The sequence below is a fragment of the Cynocephalus volans genome, chromosome 5 (genome assembly GCF_027409185.1).
Source record: "Cynocephalus volans isolate mCynVol1 chromosome 5, mCynVol1.pri, whole genome shotgun sequence".
Lineage (NCBI taxonomy): Eukaryota > Metazoa > Chordata > Mammalia > Dermoptera > Cynocephalidae > Cynocephalus > Cynocephalus volans.
Window position 1 is genome coordinate 115,943,181 of NC_084464.1, and position 19,625 is coordinate 115,962,805.

A 19,625-nucleotide genomic window follows, 5' to 3' on the forward strand; every position below is an offset into this window, starting at 1 on the left:
ATTTGAATAAACACAAACTAGTCCATATTCATTGAACTAATACTAACTTTCTGAAAATTCCTTACTGCCATAAAGCTCAGTAATTTCTAAATAAAACTGAAATTGTTCTGAGAACAATTTAAGAAAAAAAAGATAAGTATGGGGCAGTCTAGAGTCTTTATAAACATATATATTTTATAAATGTATTTTAAATACATATATTTTAGCTTTTAATATTCTGTAATAGGAAGAACATGGATTTTGGAACTTGACAAGACCTGAGTTGGCAATTTGGTTCTGCTCGTTACCAGTGGGCCATCTTGGTCAGTAACTCAATGCCTTTGAACCTTATATTTCTCATAAGGCAAAAGGAATATTAAAATACAATTCATTTGAAGAACTTGAGATGAATGAATCCATTTGAGCTGTTTATTAGGATAATGGATTTATGTCCCCTTGGGCATCTAGCCCAGTACATGGCACGTTAATAAATAGTAGCTATTATTACTGTTTTTGTTTGAGAGTTTTTCTTTTTCCCTCATTAGCTTCTGGTCTCTCTCATAAAGAGCATGGGCAAAGCTAATCTATTAACCTATCTGAGACCCATTTCTCTCAGCTGTATAAAAAGATAACACAATCTCCTTGCAGGAGCATTCTGAAGACTAAAAATGATCAGTTTTATAAAGTAAGTGTATAACATACAGCAGGCACTCTATAAATAACAGATGTTATTATAATTCTTATAAGTCTTCTCTCCTGTATGTTAAAGAGCACGAGCTCATGAATACTATTTAAATAAAACAGGTAGGAATTTTTTTCTCTATTATGTTTCACTACCTTGCAGAAAAACATAATTCAGTATTATAAAAATTATTCTTATAAATAATGTTTGTATAGTGATTTATAGTTTACAAAATACTTTTGTCATTGAAGACTATACCCTCCAACTATTCCCCAGATTAGCCATTTGTTGCCGTATTACTGCAATCGTGATCCTTGTGACCCATTCTGTGATCAAGATGCTTAATAATTAACAATAATGAGAAACTGCAAGTGTTAAATAGGCTTTTAAAAAAAGTCAAATGTGTTATTGTCATAGGCCTATATTTTTTGAAACACTTGACAGCTGAAATTGGCCAGATGAAATTGAGCAATTGATCATAGATTCTTCATCTCAGCAGTAGATCCTGGAAGCAGAGGCCTCCTCTAGGCAAGCTTTGACAAAAAACACAAAAAAGTGGTTTCTTAACTTCTCTTTGGCTCCTAAAATACTCTTTAAATATCAGCTAAGTTACCTGTTCTCATTCAGATTAAAATACAATTTCTAAAAAATTTAGTACACGGTGTCTGAAACTTATCATGTAAACAGAGGAACAGAAAGAACTGTCAGTAACTTTCTTAAGTCTAAATAAATGCACTATGTCATATGCTGAGATTAATGACTTATTATCTAAACTCAGTAGGAATGCAATTAAGTGCTAAGAAGCAGAAAGTACCTCACAGTTTTTTAAGACTGAGCTGTTTTTACTATCATGATAACTGAAGCATGTGCTTAATAACTCATCAAATAACATTTACTTCCCTTCTACATCTACAAGGTCAAAACCAGACATCAGCCACAACTTGAAGTGCCATTAATTCCTTCGAAAAACTGTTGAAGAGATTGTTTCAAGAAGCAGCAGGCAGGTTCCCACTGAGACTTTTAGTGTGTTTCAGGGACTCCAGGAGGTACACATGTATTTTCAAAACCATGTATTTGAGCTAGTGCAAGTATTACTCTTAATGCTCCAAATAAGTTGCTTGCCATAAAACTGTTCCTTATACAGGGCATATGATTCCATATGCAACAGTCCTGATTTCCAAAGTTTTGTCCTATGGACAGTCCTTGGTTTGGTGATTATGGCCATTATACTTACATTTTAAAGCATGTGCAACATATTATAAAACTAATTGCCACTTAGTAACTGAGAACTGAATAGTATTGCACAAGCATTGGTACTAGACCGCTTGGGATAATTTTTCCTAGATTTGCTCCCAGAATCCCTACACAGGCATGGCATTTCTACATCTTTTGTCTTTCTTTCATTTTACTGCTTCCACCTCCTTTCCATCACCTGCCAGGGATTTGGTATTTACACATTTTTATCAGACTCATAACTATAATTTATGTTTATAACATCTAAGGTCACTTCGAAGCCATTTTACAAATACATTATTTTGATCCTGATAGTAACGTCACGTGAGATGGGGAAACCGAGGCATGAGAAGGTTATATGATATACCTGAGGACAAGTGAAATTAATGTCAAAACCGAGTACCTGCCTTATGACTCTGAATCCAGGGCTCACTTCACCCCCATTTCTACTACATCATTTGCTTGGTCTTCGGATTAGACTTGCACTAGAAATTCTTTCTCACCAGCTGTGTGATTTTTAAATATGTTAGTTAAGCTCTCTGAATTTTAGCTTCCTTGTTGGTAAATCGGGATAACAATACCTTCTTCATAGGGTTATTCTGAGGATTAAATGAAATGATGTGTAAAGTTAAAAACCTAAAATAGGGTTAAATGTTCAAAAATGTTAGTCTTTCCAATCCCCTATCTTGGTGATACTTCTAAAGGTCGTGCCCTTCGGTCTGCTGAGGGTCTCTGAAGTTACTTGGGAATTCAGTTGGGGGAAAAGGGGACACAGTATACTTAATGTATCAGTAGTGTAGCAAAATTTAATTCTGCCAAGGATTTATCGGTTATCTGCTACATCCCAGCTAGGTGCTAAGTACTACAGAAGCACGAAGTAGCAGCAGCCAAGGAATTTTGCAGGTGACAAGAACAAGGCTTGTTGATGATTTCCTAGACAATAAAGAGATTCCATGAGGGGCTAATCTGCCAAATTTAAAAGAGTTCTTTGTAAATTCTCCAAAATAATTTCAAATAGAATAAAACAATTTTAACATGACTTTATATAAATTTCACTGTTTACTCTCAAATGGCCTATTCCACCAAATCTCAAAGTGTTCTTTTTTTTTTGACAGTGATACTGTATCCAACCTACACTATTACAGGGGGAGAAAGGGAGGGCAGAAGGGCCACTCACACAGTGGACATAGAAATGAGAGGTTAAAATTGTGCTAGGTGTTTTTGCTGTGTTTCCATTACTTGAGTTGCCTAGATTCTAAAATACCCTAGGGTAAGAATAGCCATTTGGTATTTTCTCCCTCCTTTTCCTTCAATGCCTCAGAACAGAAATACCTGTTGAGTTGAATTATAGCCTCTGAGTCAGAGCCAAAAAAAAAAAAAAGGAGTTATGACTCCGTACCATTTGGATTAACCCATAAAAAAGCGCTCACAGACAACTAAAAACTTTTCATGTTCAAAGTATTTTTTAAAACATCAAATCTAGTGAAATCTCAGAATAATTTAGTTTAAAACTACAAGAATAGAGAAGAATAAACTACATCATTATCAATAACAGCTTGTCATTGGGCACCTGTGAGTGAGTCATAACGAAACAATGTAGGGTTTAAACTCAGACATGTTAGTGCTGATTCACTCTCCTCTGGCGTTTTTTAGGCAGTGACCTGATCTCTCAGGGCCACAGTGTTCCTGTTTTGAGAACAAGAATGATGCTATCTGTTTTATATTATTGATAAAATTAATTGAGATGGAATATTACTCTATATACAGCAATAAATAGGTAATAATCTTTGAGTGTATTGATATGTATTATTTTGTGTACTGTATTCTAAATGCTTTTTATTTACCAACTCATTTAGTCTTCACAACAACCCAATGAGATAGATAGTATTATTATCTCTGTTTTAGAGATGAGGAAGTCATAGAGAGTTTAAAAAAAGAAACAAAAACCTCACCAAGGTCACCCAGCTAGTAACTGGCTGAGCAGGAACTCAGACAGTCAAGCTCCAGAGTCTGTGTTGTCTTGCTGTATCACAGTTGCTTTTCACATGCCCACTTGCCCTCCCCTTGGATTCTGGTATACAAAAATACAACAGATCCTGTCTTTTCCAGAAATAAATAATTGTTACACTGAGGACATAGGGCATACGCATAAAAAGATAAAAAGCAATTCATCATAGAACCTGTCAAATGCCAGAGGAGGATCATAACCATAAGTTCTATAGAAGTTTGAAAGAAAGGAAATACAAGGGTACTTCAGAAAGTTCATGGAAAGATTCACATTCTCTTTTAATTCTAGTTTTCCATGAACTTTTTGACATACTCTCATAATGGGGATGGGGAAATCAGAAAGATTTTGTAATATAGGTGGAACTTGACTTTGGCCTGGGAGGGTATAAAGAACTAAAACCAGCAAAGAGGAGCTGAGAAAGTTATTTCAGACAGTGGGGACAGCAAAGGCAAAACATTTCTGTGTTCAAGAAATGAGCATCAGTTTCAGTGAGAAGGAAGGTTTTTCTATGGGAACAGTGAGAGGGGGAGTCAGTCTAAAATCCTTTTGTAGAATGTTGTAAAAGCCCAAGAAAGGAGGGAAAACTTCCAGCTGGAGGGTCACCGGGGGTGCTGTTCTGAGTGGCTGTGTGTATGCACACTGGGCGTGCCAAGGAGTGCTTTCAAAACGCTGATGAGACGGCAGGTGTACAATGTGGATGGAAGAAGGGAGAGTTAGATAATGGATTTCTAGAGCGCATGGAAGCCTTCAGTGCACGTACCTACATTCAGACACTTTCCAACTAGTCCAACGATGATTATCTGGTAGGTGGATATTCCATGGCCTCTCCTCACCTACTGGCTGTCCTTTTGGTTTGTTCCCTGCTTGTTAGCACCTGGGGGTGGACACAGAGGCAAAATGATTTTCCAATTAGTCTTTTTTGTTCATTTTGGCTACTTAGTAGCAGTGGTTACAGATTTGTTGTGGGAAGTAGAGGTATATTGTGGATAATAAGAACATTTCTTTTTTTTTTTCACATGGTGCTTCCAGTCACTTTATTGAACAATTTGCTGATAAAGAGCAAAAACAACATTTGAGCTGAACCCTGGGAAACATAATTGTTAGTTCACCTTCATGAGAGATGGGCTGGTACATTGGGAGCAATATACTGTCACATTATATTCTTATGGCAGAACTTTGTTTCTGATCTGGCTGCTGAGGTTTCTAGGTAAGAGTGGTTAAAATTATTCTCCTTAAAAATGCTATCGTGTATCTCCAGACTGAATGTTTTATAGCCATGCGATAATTTTCCATATCAATCATTCTTACCTTTGTTACTACTTGAATATATTAATCAGGTGCTGCTTCTTCCTAAGTTGAGTATAGACTACCATGAGACCTGAGTAATTCTCTAACTGCAGAGTCCATACTTGGTTCTAAAACTAAAGTGTTATATTAGAGGGACAGAATAAAAGAAAGAAATGGGAAAAATGAAACACTGTAATGTCAAAATCCTTTAAAAGTAATATTTAACTACTATTTCAGGCTACTATTAAGAGTGTATATGACATCTAAATAGATTGTAATACATCATCCTCACTAATACACATTCAATAACAGCAGATACAGAGATTATTCTGGTCCAAAATGGCTGAGAAATCCATCTTTAACTTGGGTCCATTGTATGCAAATATATTTGGAATGCGAAGTAATCACACACACACACACCTCTTTCAAGAAAAGGAAGAGGTATTAAAAATTTATACACTTGGCTAATAGCCAGATACTGAATCTATTGTATCTCTTCTCTGATTAGCATACTTTCATAAATTATTTCCAATTCTTCCACTTGAGACCTTGTTAACTCTTCACCTCACAGTCCCAATATTGCCCACATAGTTATTTCAGGGCATGACACACGTCAATCATGCCCACATGTTAGCCAGAAAACTGGCTCCATTGCTCTAAGAACTTCTTAGAATATTCACAGGCCTGCTGTCTTCAGAATGAAACCGAACAAAACAAAACAAAGCCTCAGCCTCTCCGCTTCTCAATTTGCTTGATAAACTAGAATTATTTCCTAAGTTCCCAAATAAACAAAAATCATTATAATTATGAATAATTAAAATGCTAAACTCAAGAGGGCACTCAACATTCATTACACTGTAGAACTTGTCCCCTAAGGGTAGTAACTTCAATTAGTTCAGTTTTTACATCAGAAGAAAAATGTGACAGTCAATTGCAGGTATTTAGTTCAAGGAAGAAAACAAGTTCTCTTGCCTTTAAATCATCGTCTCTCAGCCAGCAGAGGCACTGCTCTCTTTTAGATTCTTAACATCTGCACTAATTCAACAATATAGGAAAGCAACAGATGACAGAAAAACACACTGCCTTCAAAGCTATGAGTAAGTACAGCTCAGCTTTATCAGCTCTTATAACTGAATAGGTTAAAGTAGAAGGTAAGATACAGCAAGTGGTTTTAAAAGAAAGCCCGTTTAAAGATGTTTGATAAATCTTATCAATACATTTATTCATTTAATTTATAAACATTTATTGTGTCAGAGTTTATGCTAAATAATAGTTTCATTGCAGTGTAAGAACAAGCTGATATACTAGAGGTGGGAAAGGAGGGGGAGGGGATTAGTGAGAAATTGGTTAAAGGACATAAAGAATAATTATGTTTTGTAATGATGAATACACTAGTTATCATGACTTGATCATCATACATTGTATACGAGTATTGATAGTCAATTCTGTACCCCACAAATATGTATAATCAATTATGTTTCAATTTAAAAAAAAGAACTAGTTGATTTTTTTTAAAGCGTACAAGTTTATATATACAAATATATTTCTATATTCTTGCACATAAAACTTTTGGAGTATATATATCCCCAATTTATAAAATGAAGTTTTTTGAGCCTTATTCCTCATTATTCTTGAAGTTGTAATAGAATTTTTAAAAAATGGAATCACAAATTACTTAGATTTTTCTTCCTCAAAGCCTCCTCTATAAAAAGTACATATATATGTATATATATATAAAGTACATATATATATATACATAAAATACAGTTATATCAATTTTCTTAAGCAGTAATAAATACTATTTGTTATTGTCTTTTTTCCCCCTTAGGTGTTTATAGACCTAAATATAAATTAAGCTGGAAATGGATTAGCAAATAGTAAATACAACTTTGAATTTAAGAGACTATAGTAAAATGGATTTCTTTGCTCTGATTCAATATCAAATTGACAACCATGACTGGAGAAAGGGTTATCTATTACTAGCTGCCACGTTGGGGAGATACATTTAGTCTTTCATTTAAGTAGAGGAAAGAACTCGTTAGAAATGTGGTAAAAGTGGTTTCAGAATGATAAATCTCAAGTTACCAATTCCACTTTAATGATTAGTTGCCTGAGCCTTGTATTTAATTACAATGGTTATTTTAAATGCTTATATTTAGTTTAAATATAATTAGCTAAAGTTCAATGCTACTGCCTCATTTATATTGAAATTGATTCGTTTATAAAATAGCTCAAAAAGTGCTGTAAAATTTTAATATTAAAATATATCAGGACAATTTGCATCTTTTGTTGATTTCAGTTGGGTACTCCTAATGAGCTGTTTACATTAGGTACAACTGCAGGATCTCTGGCACGGCTAGTGTGTAACAGAATCAAATATTGTTATGTCCTGGACATTTCATCTGCACATAGGATATATACTATAACCTTCCAGGCAATAATAGTCCATAGATAGGAATATGGTTGTTTAAACTTTAAAGGGTTCCAAGTTTTAGAAATTAATTTTGGCCTTAATATATTTTGGAGGAATCGTTAGATTTAGCAAATGGTTCATAAGTGTGTAACAACAATGTAATAAAATAACTTGAATCAAATGTAACCAGAAAGTGTTTTCAAGGAAAAGTTCTTACTCTAACTTGTATTTAAATAAACATCATAGTCTGTATAAACAGAAAGCAATAGAGAGTAGGTAGTGATGCAGAATAATTTTTCCTGGTCTATAGAATTTGAGGATATTCTAAAACCCTCTGGAAGGAATTTCCTGGTGCAGAGAGAAACTACATCCCTGAATGTCCTACAATCTTTAGTATGCGTGGTGGGCAAAACTGCTAAGCTGTGCACATTTGTCTATTAATCATGATTGCTACCATGGATTAGGTACTGAATCTGTATTAGGCGCTGAACCAAATGCCTAATGAGGTGGTATTAGGCCCATTTTACAGATGAATGAAGTGAAGGTTGGACAGGCTAAGGCATCTACCCAGGCTCACATAATTAGCAAGTAATAAAGGCAGGATTTGGGGCCTCGATCCACAGCTCTGCGCTTGACTGTCCCCAACTTCATCTCAGAGGGCTAGGGAAGGCATTTTCAGTTGTGAGATGCTTACAACTGCCACCATCACCACCACCACCACCACCACCACCACCACAAAATAGCTCTCCTGTGCAGTGATCATGTGAGTTAATTAGAAAGTAAAGGTAACACATTCGGCTTGATTATTACTAACTAAAATATCCTGCCCCCAATCTTAGCATCCTCTCACACCAATATATGCAGAATTTTCTAATATTTTATTGTAACCTGGGCTTTCGATTCTCCAATGAACCTTTATAATTGGAGGAATTTGTTCCTACCATTTTCTAACTTTAGCTTAAACCTTTGCCTCCCCTCCCCGACACCACCCATACCCCTTGGGCATTTTCAATCATGGGCGGGCTATAGAATCAGACTCCACTTACACATTCAGTGAAGTTGTGTAGAATATTTTTCTCCTTTTCCCACTAGCTATACTCTATCTCAGTTACCTCTACTCCCATCTGTTTCTGTTTCTTCCAGTCACTCTCCCAGGTTGTTAAACAATGAACAATACACCCACTCAAGAGCTGGACTTAGGCGTATTCTCTGCAAAGAATGTGGGAAATGACACAATTATTTCCTATTTAGATAAGATGATATTAGGTTGTGATCAAGGCCAATTATCTATTGATTTTCAGTTTAGCATTTTGACTATCAACCATTATCCTGACTCTGGACATCCTCAGAAGGTCCAAAGGATTGGAACCACTGGAGAGCGATCATAAGAGAGAGGGACTACTTGAGGGACAAGAGGAAGGCACGCAGGCACATCTGCTTTGTTAATCTTGCTAAGGCCTTTAAATACCATCTCTTTTCCCCTTTTCTGGCAACCATCTTCCTCTAGGCTAAAAGATTTTAAAATGACTGAGGAAAAAATACTTTGAGAAACTAGTTTGAGATTTTAATTCTGTATTTCATCTGCCAGACAGAGAAATGCAGTTAGCCGCAGCAAGTGTTCCTAATAGATAAGGGAATTGTTGCTTCACATATAATTACATTGAGTCTAACGGCAGACACAGACCACCGTATCATCACCGTGCTATTGGAAGTGCTAGGAAGTCTGAAAAGAATCCATTTTGAGGAGGGTCAGAGCTACTTTCATTTTACTTCAAGCCAGTGTTATCATGGAATAAAACTGATAATTCTTTTGGGGGAACAATTTTTGGAATGTAAAAAAATGTATTAAAGGGTAAATGAAACTGACTGTTGTGACTGGCAGTAAGTTCAGGCATTCTGTTTTCTTTTGTGTTTGCTTTGGAATGTTAAACAGGTTGGGTTCTTTTTAAAAGAAAACATTTTATTCAGAACATTCTCCTCTGAAAGGCCTCTTTGACAAAGTGTCATTTTTTTGATATATTAGTACATGTCTGCTCACATTTTATATTCAAAAAAGGCAAGTCATGTTTTAACAGCTTTTGACAAGCATGGGGAATTAAACTTCCACAGAATTGACTCTTTAATGAAATGCTATAGTCCATTTTATATTTTTTATTTTGTACTTCATCGAAGGCCATAACATTTTTAATTATGTCAACTTATGTTTGAAGAAAGTATAGAGAAATTAAAGATGAGTAATTGGAATAAGAAAACTCAACTCATCAATAAAATATTCTTAAGCATATAATTCTGAATTTTTTTGAGAAAGCGAGCTACAGATACAGCACTAAGTGAATTATAAATGAATAACGGGAAATAAGTCAAAGAAATTTTTAATAAACTAGCTAAGGAATCTCAAGAAATTCAACTACCTCTTAATTAAACTTACCTGCTAAATCATAGATTTCAAAATGAAATCCTTTATTTATTGGCAATGCAGTCTTTTCCTACTGGACACCTCACCTGGGTACCCTCAGACAACTCAAGCCAACACTTATAAGACTTACTCAGCTCCCCCAAACTGACCCTCCTCCCGTGTCCCCTGATTGTGATTCTGCATGACTGGGATCCCGAGTGCTCCCCAGCTTCACCGGTCCCCACTTGACTGGGTCCTTGTTCACTTATCCACCTGAGCTTCTTCCAATTCCTTGAACAGGCTGGATTATTTCTCCTCTGCCTGTATCACTATCCCAGTCAGCTTGGCTAATTTCTCCTCTGCTTCTTGGTCTCAGCTTGGATGTCACTTGTCATCAGGGAGATTTTTCTGACAATTCTTCTCTGACTCTTTCTCTATATCCTTAGAACCCCTTCCTCTCCAATCGAAGTCCCTATCATGCGTTGATGTGATTATCTCTTTGGTGGCCTGTATCCCCAATGGACTGTAAGCTCCATGAGGGCTAAGATGATGTCTATCCTGTTTACTGTTAAACCAATGCTTGAAATATTCTAGATGCTCTCAAACACTTTGTTAAAAAGACTAATGTATATCATTCGCGTAAGAAGTTCATATATGACCAGTGCTTTTTTTTTCTTTTTCTTTTTCTTTTTGGTGATAATACAAACTGTTAAATATAATCACATTAAAAAAATAACTTATTTGAGTTGGCATGTTTTAACATTAATGTTCCCATTTAATTATTTCATTTAGCTGGAACAACCAGTTTCACGTTTTGGTTGAAGAGTTTTCTCTTACTACCTCTCTCTAAAAAGAAAAGTGCAAGAGAAATTAATAGGAGCAGTAAAGGATGTTAAGCTCTGGAATGTCATGCTTAGATTTGAGCTTAAGATATAGACTTCTAATGGTAAACCACAGGGTAGGTTGAAAGGGAGCAGGAAGGATTTATAAGGACCAATGTATAACACCTGAAATATCTGAAGGCAATGTTTTATATTGCTGTGTCATTATAGTCTGAGAAGTTTTAGGGGGATGTTGTGACTGGTAAAGGAGAAAATTTGAAACCAGTAGCCATTAGTAGGTCAAAGAAACGGAGCTGGAGAATAGGGCATCTTATGCATATTGTTATTAGATAATGAAGAGCTGTAATAATCAATATACTCTTGAGAGGGCCTTAAATCTAATGAGGCAGCTGTGGATAACTAAATTATGATTATGACAAATTCAGGGAATTGGTTCAGGTTTCTCTGCATTCAAAATTCAAATAAGTAATCAAAGTGAAATTGCATTAGCTGACCTCCTCAGACCACTTCTGAAATACAGGAGGCACTTATTAAGAATATCCAAACTAACAGCATGACATAACTGCGTCCATATTTCACAAATGCCTTTGGCTAAGGGGATGGGCAGATGGAGTTGGGTGGGGGGAGAGTGTGTGAGAAGAAAGACACAGAAGGAAGAGAGGGAGCTACTTGCAAAGAAATAAGTGGAACTCTTATTTTTAAAATTGCCATAGCAGTACTTTTCTTAAGTCAAGATTAAAAATACAATGAGCTTACAGACTGTTATCCTCCACAGCAAAAGTAATATAAAAACAATTTTTATTCCCATATAAATTACTTAACACAGCTCCTACTGGTTTTACAGATTAGTGCTGGCACTGATGGGCCATTCTACACCAAAGAGATTCTTTTTCTGTATTTTTTAGTCTTCAGCCTTCAGGAATTCTTTGTTTCTTTGGTAAACTCTTACTTCTTATTTTGAATATATTGAAATATTTCACTAGGAACTCACATGGAGTTGTTTTCACAGGCTCACTTCTGGGCTTCCTGGGGCCACCATGTGCACGTAGCAGAAAACAATTTCAAGGACAATAATAATGGACAAATTAAAGCACAGTGCATTTAGTCTCCATCAAAGAAATAAATTTGTTTTACTGAACTGTATTTTCACATCAAGAACTGTTCTCCCTACCCCCAACCCTTTCAAAATGCTTCTTTATAGAAATTCTCATTTCAAAAAGGTGCTTCAAATTGATTCTGGGGAATTTAAGTTCTCCACACTCTTTTCTGGCAATATGCTTTTTCTCAGATCAGCAGAAACAATGTGAAAACACCTGTCACAGTAATTTCAAATGTCTATCATCTACCAAATTATACATAAATGATCCATGGTTGCAATGTGGTCCTTGAATAAAGGACTTTTTCAAGAAAGACAAACAAATGCTGTTGAAAATATAAATGAATACCTTGTAAGAAAAAACCACTTTATCATTTGCGGAAACTTACAGTTTTTATTTTTATCTTTAATCAGAACCAAGAGAACATTTTTGAAAGAACTAACATTGCTTTCATTCACACAGAGAGTTATGTATACATGTACGCCTACTTACCAGTATAGACATCATGCAACTAAACCTCACAGGGCTGCGGCTAAAATGGAGCCGGATTGGCAACATAGCTTTTACTGAAGGCCTACACAGGGCAAAAAATGATAAAAAAAAAATCTACCCCCTCACCCCATGCCATCCCCCAAAACACAAGGAAAGGTATAATTGTTGGACATGTATAGATTTTTAAAAATAAGCATAGGGAAAGGCTCTGGGTTATAGACTTATTGTTATGTCCTATATACCAATTCTTTTCTGTGGTCCCATATGCCAGTCTCTCCCAAGAATTGGTATGCTCTCCAGGTGATTCTACTGTGCAGCCAGAGCTGAGAATGCTTCTCTACCGCCTTTTCTGCTCTGCAATTTAGCAACTCCCTTCCCATTTTCCATTTTCAATTGTCTGCCTAACCTGCATTTCCCTCACAACCTTAGTCTTTTCTCCAGGGCTTGAAAGTTACGTTGTATTTTCCTATCCCATATCTCTCTCCTGTCCTCAGAACTATAATGATATTCTACCATAGTTTGAATGCGAAGTATCATACATTTTAACATCCAGATTCAAAGAAGGAAGTATATAGCAAAATAATGTTTACATTTATTATCTAAAAGAAGAACATTTGAAATAGGACTTTTGATATGGGTTATAATTTCATAGGAAATATTACAATGTAAAGGCAATGGAAACATCATTATATCCACACATTTTCCTCTTTTAAATTTTGTATATTTCAGACTTAAACCTATGGGAACATAATGACACAGTATAATAATCCTTCCAGTATTCCTAAAGGTTTGGCATTTCACAGAGTGTAATATTTACGTGGGGCTCAAGTGTATCTAACCTACCTGCTGCTGCTAATGCAAAGCATCGTGTTCTGTAGTAGTGGTGTGGCTAAGATTGGAAATAACCAATCCTTGAAAGGCAATAAAGAACACTCTTAAATGCCCCTTATTTCTAAACTACAATGGCACATTATAGCACTCTTTGTCAGCACTTTATTGGTTTCACAAGAATAAAAACAAACACTGAGTTCGTTACTCTGAAATCCATTCTAGAATTTATTTTACTAACAAAGGACTTAGTCCTGTGAGAGGTGTTCTAGTTATAAAAGAAGAATTTCTTTTGTGTTTGTTTGCTATTTGAAAGTCCATATTTATTTGGCATTTTAAATTTATAAATGTGCATTAAAAGCAACAAACCCTGTAAAATGATACATTTTCCATGATCTGTATGGTAAATCTAAAAAAAGGAAATTTACTGAAATAAGAATACTTTTTTTGTAGCAGGGCAAAAGTAGTGCATTTATACATTTGTATGGGAAGAAGAAAAGAAATCCAAAACTTTGTTTAAATGTGAAAAAATTTTGGAGAAACTCTACTTGGCTTTCAGCATTGTTTCTAGTCGTTATTTATTTACCACAATTGTTTATTAGTTGATATTTTGCAAAAATACTTACATTTTTCTCCTTCCTTTCTCCCTCCCTTCCTCCCTCCCTCTCTCTTTCTCTCTTCTTTCTCTCTCTCTTTCCTTTCTTTCTTCCTCTCTTCCTTCCTTTCTTTTTTCTTTCATTCATTCATTCATTCATTCATTTGGTGACTGGTGACCTTGGTGTTATCAACACCATGCTCTGAATGAGCTAACTGGCCTGCCCCTCTTTCTTTTATTTAAGCATACAATGATAGGCAGCTGATACCGGTGCTTTTCTTAGTTGTTTTGATTTTGGATTGTATGAGAGTACTTCAAAAAGTTCATGGAAAAATAGAATTAAAGATAGTACAAACTTTCCATAAACTTTTTGCAGATCCCTCATACATACATGAACACAAACTGTCCCAAAATAATAAATGAAAATAAGGCATATTTCTTCAGCAACAAAAGAACAACCTGTTTTACCAGACTGTCATTGCAGATAAGTCTCCTGGTGAATGAACAGAGTGAAAAATGGTTCATTAATTATAAACAAATCCATTTAGCAGTCAGCCCTGCAGATGAGTGAAAAAGAGTGACAAAACCCACAAAGAACATGGTAAATGACCACAAAACAAAGCAAAATCTACTTACTTATGCAGAAAGAGTCCACTATTTTAATTTGCCTTCTGAATCAAGAGGGAAAGATGAATAGTGGCAAGAAAAGGGAGGACACACACACATTAACACTAGAAGGTTCCCTGAGCTGCCCTACACAGGCTTCCACAAATGCTAAGAATGGGAGCGTGCAACTGGATGGGGTCCCTTTAATAAATGTCACTGTGAAGCTTTAATTTCCCATATTTTAAAATCTGTTTTGCTTCTTGTCAGGCTGAAATCTTTCAGAGACAAGGTTCTGGAAAGTGAATAAAACATTACAGGACAATAGATAGATCAAGGTGTACTTCTTTTTGGGCTAAGAAAACTTTTTGTATAAAGCCTGTCTTTTGGGGGGATAGATGAGGGAGAAGAAATGCTTTTAGAAGATAAGGATGCTAAGTGGCTTTTTACAAAATGCCATGTTAAGCAAGAGTCCTTCATGCACTTTTGAAAAAGAAATGAGTAATATTTACCATATATGTGACAAGCCATTTGACAGCAAATGTTTTGTCTTTTTTTCATATATTAAACTCATCCCAGCCAGGGGCTGTATGAGTTGCCCAGAACATGACCTTTTTGCATGTAGGACAGGGCTGAGACTCAAGAGCCTGCCAACTCTTGGTTCTTATCATTAACCTCATAACTCTAGAAATGTAAGCTCGAGGCAGGTAGGATTTTTTTGTTTGTTTGCTTTTTTCCCCTGTTTTGCTCACTGCTCTATTTTAGCATATAAAATCTGTCCTGGCAGATAGTAAGTATGCAATAAACATTTGGGCTGTCAGTAACCGAGTGCAGTTCAGACCTCAGGTTCTCGAACTTTGGCTCCTATACATTCATTGAGATGTTAGCATATGCCATATACTGCACCAAGTACTAACCATTTAAGATCTAATAATTTAATCTTCACAATGGCTATGAGTTAACACAGCTCTCATTTATTCCTTGAAGTAGCGTAAGTAGCATATTTACATTTAAAAATACAATAGTGGAGCTTTTTTTACATATGATCAAAACTATTAAAATATAAGAATCCATAGTGAATGCAAAGGCATTATTTAAAACAGAGTGAGAATGTGTGCAGTCACAGATGAGGGGTCATCAAAATGTTCATGAAAAGATTCATATTCTTTTAATTCCATTTTTCCATGAACTTTTTGAAGTCCCTCATACATTAAATATTTATAGGCATTTCATGACAATATTGTAAGAAGTTATCACCATTAGATTTTCACATGATTACTTATGAATACAAAATATAAAGTATTTATTTTATAAAGACTACATCGATCATTCCTAAGCTGCTATCAGGTACTAAATTTAGATAATAATGCAAAATTCATGTAGAAACAGTAATCATTTTTTGCAATGTTTTCTTTCATCATTGAACAAAGAAAAGAAAGTTTTCTATTATTTCTTAATACTGTGATAACTTGTTAATTTGTCTAATTTTACTTGTTTCCCTGAATGGCCAAGCTACAAGGAGAAAATTACAGAGAAGAGTCCTAGATAAGGAACTTGGAGATCTGAGTTCTTGCTTTAGCTCTGGCATTAAAAAGCTCTGAGACCTTGGTCAGATTACTAAACCTTCTGAAGCTTGAGTTTTCCTGTCTGCAAAAGAAGAGGATAAGATTACATGAACTCTGAAGTCCTTTTTGCTTCTCCTAATCTATGATTCCAGGTATTTATTCCTATACTATAGTCAATAGAATTAATCTCCATGAACAGAGAAGACAGTAAAGGTTATTCTGGGTGAATATTATCCCTCACGTGGTCACACTGGCTAACCTTGTCCTTATTAAATAGCATTCTCCAGGTGGCCTGCTGCAGTTATTCCAGCCTATGGTGGTTAATTTTATGGGTCATCTTGACTGGGCCATGAGGTGCTCAGATTAAACATTATTTCTGGGTGTGTCTGTAAGGGTCTTTCTCGATGAGATTAGCATTAATGAAGACTGTCCTCCTCAGTGTGGGTGGGCATCATCCAACCCATTGATGGTCTAAATAGAGCAAAAAGCAGAGGAAAGGAAGATTTGTCCCCTTTCTGTCATTGCTTAAGCTGGGACATCAATCTTCTTCTGCTCTTGGACTGTGATTTACATCATCAGCTTCTCTGGTTCTCAGGCCTTTGAGATCAACTGAAATCACAACACTGGCTTTCCTGGGTCTCCAACTTTCAGGCAGCAGATTGTGGGACTTCTCATTTCATGAGCCAGTTCCTTACTTTATATATGGGAGTACTTCAAAAGGGTCATGAAAAAATAGAATAAAAGATAACACTCTCTTTCCATGAACTTTTTGATATCTATCTACCTACCTATCTATATGTTCTCTCTCTCTCTCTCTCATATATATATAATATATATATTATTATATATATATATTAATATATATATAATGTATATATATATAATAATATATAATATCTCCTATTGGCTCTGTTTCTCTGGAGACCCCTGAATAATACAGACCTGGTACTAAAAAGTAGGGTGCTACTGTATCAAATATCTAAAAATGTAGAAATAGCTTTGGAACTGGGAATAGGTAGAGGCTAGAAGAGTTTCAAAGTGCTTGCTAGGAGAAGCTGAGGTTGTCATGATTCTAGTGGGGGCTCAGAAAGAAAAAAGGAGAACTGTAGAAAAAGTTCCTCTCTTATTAGAGAATACACGAATTACCATGTGCAGAATGTTGGTAGAAATATGGATGGTAAAGGCCATTCTGATGAGGTTTTAGATGGAAATGAGGAACATGATATTGGGCAATGGAAAATAGGCAATCTTTGCTATAAAGTGGCAAAGAACTTGGCTGAATTACGTTTGTGTTCTAGTATTTTGTAAAAAGGAGAATTTGCAAGAGATGAAATTGGATATTTAGTGAGGAGATTTCTAAGCAAAGTGTTGTAGGAGCTGCTTGGTTCCTCCTGACTGCTTACAGTAAAATGTGAGAAGAGAGAAATAACTTCAAGGTAGAATTATTAAGCAAGAAGAAACTAGAACTTAAAGTCTTGAAAAATTCTCAGCCTACCCATATTGCAAAAAGTGAGAAAGTATGTTCAGAAGAGAACACTTAAGGGTGTGGCCAAGTGACCTTTTGATAAGGAGATTAGTATGGGTGTGAACCAGTCTTAATCAGCTATCCCAGGAGAAAACTTGATGGTATGAACTGAAGGGGAAAGATATAGGAAGGAATAAGCAGAGGTTGTTGGACTTCTGGATTTTTATAGGATGGTACCTTAGAGCTGTTGGAAGGCAAATGTATTCTATTCTTTAAGACAAGGGAAGAATAACCCTAAAGATGATTCAGATATCATCAAGGCTGCCTCTTCTAAGAGGAGGTGCATCTCCTCACTTTCCACAGGCTAGATGTCATCCACTCAAAGCTGTGTGGGCTTAATCCCTGCCTGGCAGAACTGTGGGGGCAGGACTGCTACCTCAGTGGGCCTGTATGGAGCCAAAGAGGATTATTCTTGAGGCTTAAGAACTCATGGAGTTTGCCTTGATAGGTTTTGCTGTTGTTTGGGATTCATTGCCCTTTTCTTCTTTCCTTTAGGAATGGGAATATCCATTTTATGTCTGTCTCATCTTTATATTTTGGAAGCACAAAACTTGTTTAGTTTTACCAGTTCATGGTTGGAGAGAAATTTTGTCTCAGGGTAAACTGTACCTCTAGTCTCACGCATATCTGATTTATATGATATTTAGATAAGACTTTGCATTTTAGACTTTAGAATTGATGCTGGAATGAGTAAAGACTTTGGGGGCTTTTGGAATGGAACAAATGTATTTTGCATGTGAGAAGGGCATGGATTTGTGGGGGAGGGCAAGGATGAAATGTAATGGACTGAATGTTTGTGTACCCCCCACAAACTCATATATTGAAATTCTGTCCCTCAATGTGATGATATTAGGATGTGGGGCATTTGGTAAACAATTAGATCATGAGGGTAGAGCCTCATGTCTGGAATTAGTGCTCTTTTAAAGAGACCCCAGAGAGCTTTCTTGCCCTCTTTCTGCCATGTCTGAAAACCAGGAAGAGGGCCCTCACCAAGAACCTGACCCCACTGGCATCTTGATCTTGGACTTTCAATCTCCAGAACTGTGGGAAATAAATGTTTGTTGTTTAAACAACCCAATTTATGGTATTTTGTTATGGCAATCTGAACTAAGACATAGCTTAACAGAAGTCACCTTTGATGGTTACTCTCCTCTGTACATCATTATAGACAACTTCCACCAACTACTGAGGTCAGCATCTATCCCATAATGTGCCAACATGTAACTCTCTCAAGGAATACTTTTTTGACCTCCTTCTACACTAACACACACCTCTTTTTATAGGAACTTATACAAGATTAAACAAAAAAATTCCATCATAGCATTTAGCACAATTGGTAGTTAGTACACATCTATGCTATTGTGTGATATCTCTCTCTCTTTAGGGAATAAACTCCAAGACAACTAAGACTAAGCAAGTTTTTGTTTTGTTTTGTTTTGTTTTTTTAAATTTAGTCTTTATTTTTTCAAAGTAATAAAGGAGCATATCTTAAAGAGACAGTTCTATGGGGCTTATTAGGGAAAACAGCAGTTCCCTGCCCACTCTAAATACAATTTCCAGCTCTCCAGAAGTAACAATTTCCAGTTCTTCTAGCTGAATATTTTGGCATTTTTTACTTTGTAAATATCATGCTTATATTACTTTCTCTGAAATTTTTGGTTTGGGGCATTGAATATTGATTTATTTCTTAGAAGAGAGGGTTTAGTTCTCTTTTTGCACTCCCTCACTAAACTTACCATACAAACACTTTGTCATCTTAGTCTCTCAATACTTACATCAACAGTGATTATTATGACTATTATTAACACTATATGATTGTTATGTAGTACCATTCTCAGCTAAGTCATGTGGTATACTATTATTGTATCCCTTCTTCCACAAATCCTTACCCATACCTAGTTAATAATTATCTGGTTTGGTTTGTTTTCAATAATTTATTACTATCTTAATTGTAGCCCTTTTCTAATTGTGCAGATCTCTCAGAGTTTAAATATTAGGTATTCTGTCAATTTCCCTCTTTTGGAGAAATCTCGGAATTTTCTGCATGGTTCCATCCTAAACTAGCTGCTGCACAGATATCA

The 19,625-nt window shown here is 35.7% G+C and overlaps 1 protein-coding gene across 3 annotated transcripts in view; it reads right to left on the reverse strand.

The window, feature by feature from the left end:
* Nucleotides 1-19,625, reverse strand: part of HS3ST5 (heparan sulfate-glucosamine 3-sulfotransferase 5) — a 164,082-nt gene that overhangs the window by 106,298 nt on the left and 38,159 nt on the right. For 2 of the 3 annotated variants that reach the window (XM_063097817.1, XM_063097818.1), the window contains one exon: nt 4,663-4,776. The gene's annotated coding sequence lies outside the window, so the exon portion shown is untranslated. The remainder of the gene's footprint in view (nt 1-4,662; nt 4,777-19,625) is intronic. The other variant, XM_063097819.1, reaches the window with a different exon arrangement.